We start from the raw sequence: 1789 nt of genomic DNA on the forward strand, positions 1-1789 counted from the left end.
TGTGTGTGTATGTGTGTGTGAGAGAGTGTGTGAGAGAGAGAGAGAGTATGTGTGTGTGTCTGTGTGTGTGTGTCTGTGAGAGAGAGAGTGTGTGTGTGTGAGAGAGAGTGTGTGTTTGAGAGATAGTGTGTGTGTGTGAGCGTGTATGTATGTGTGTGTGTGTGAGAAAGAGAGAGAGAGTGTGTGTGTGTGTGTGTGTGAGAGAGAGAGAGTGTGTGTGTATGTGTGTGTGAGAGAGAGAGATAGTGTGTGTGTGAGAGAGAGAGAGAGAGAGAGAGAGTGTGTGTATGTATGTGTGTGTGTGAGAAAGAGAGAGAGAGAGAGAGAGGGAGTGTGTGTGTGTGTGTGTGTCTGTCTGTGAGAGAGAGAGTGTGTGTGTGTGTGTGAGCATGCGTGTGCATGTGTGTGTGTGTGAGAAAGAGAGAGAGAGAGAGGGAGTGTGTGTGTGTGTGTGTGTCTGTGTGTGAGTGTGAGTGTATGAGCAGAACACAGTGCAGTAAGATTCTGGCAGCTGTGGTTTAGCAGAGATCCCCAGTGAGGTCCCAGGTCTGAGAGAGGTGAAAGACTCGTGACTCATAACCAGGCTGGACTGTTCCCCTTCACCCTGCACTTAATGAGTCCCTCCATTGTGCTGCACGGGCTGCTTTAGCCTCACTTCTCTTTCCTTATTTGTGTTGCTGTTGTTATTTTCAACTATTGATATGCGAATGAAGGCGGTGGATAGATATCTCCGGAGAGAGGGAGGGGCTGGAAGAAGAGAGATGTTGTTCAGATGTTTATATTCCTTGGCATCTGTTTTCGCGCTCTCTCTCTCTCTCTCTCTCTCTCTCTCTCTCTCTCTCTCTCTCCCTCTGCCCCCTCCCCCTCTTCCGGTGCCAGCTTTAGAGCTGAGATGCTAATGTGGTGCCAGCTTAGCAGAGGGGAGAAATTTGATCAGGACCAGCGAGGTTCCCCATTGGATCCTGCTGCTCCACTCTCCAGTGGAGTCCCCTTATCTTCCAATCAGAGGACATGTTGTTAGGGTGGGGATACAATGGGAGAGAGAGATTGGGATACTGTAGGAGAGAGGGAGAGATACAATAAGAGGGCGGGGAGAGTGAATTACAATTACAGTCGGAGACAGTTGGAGAAAGAGGGAGAGAGATGGAGTGGGGGTGAGAGTAAGAGATAGAGATAGTGTGAGACAGATGTAGAGATAGAGAGATGTGTGAGAGATGGAGAAATGGAGAGAAAGATGGTGTGAGATGTACAGATAGTGAGAGCGATGTAGAGATGGGGAGAGAGCTGGTGAGAAATATGTAGAGATGGAAAGAGAAATGTGGAGATAGAGATGGCGTGAGAGATGTGGAGATATAGAGAGTGATGTAGAGATGGGGAGAGAGATGGTGAGAGAGATGTAGAGATAGAGATGTAGAGATATTGTGAGACGGATGTAGAGACGGTGAGAGATGGTGTGAGACAGATGTAGAGATATTGTGAGACGGATGTAGAGACGGTGAGAGATGTAGAGATAGAGATAGTGATAGTGTGAGACAGATGTAGAGATGGTGAGAGAGTTGTAGAGATAGAGATAGTGTGAGACGGATGTAGAGATAGAGAGAGATGGTGTGGGATAGATGTAGAGATGGTGTGAGATAGATGTAGAGATGGTGAGAGAGACGTAGAGATAGAGAGATGGTGTGGGATATATGTAGAGATGGTGAGGGAGATGTGGAGATAGAGAGAGATGTGTGAGACAGATGTAGAGATGGTGAGAGAGATGTAGATATAGAGAGATGGTGTGAGACAG

This window comes from Conger conger, chromosome 16, assembly GCF_963514075.1.
Source record: "Conger conger chromosome 16, fConCon1.1, whole genome shotgun sequence".
Classification (NCBI taxonomy): Eukaryota; Metazoa; Chordata; class Actinopteri; order Anguilliformes; family Congridae; genus Conger; species Conger conger.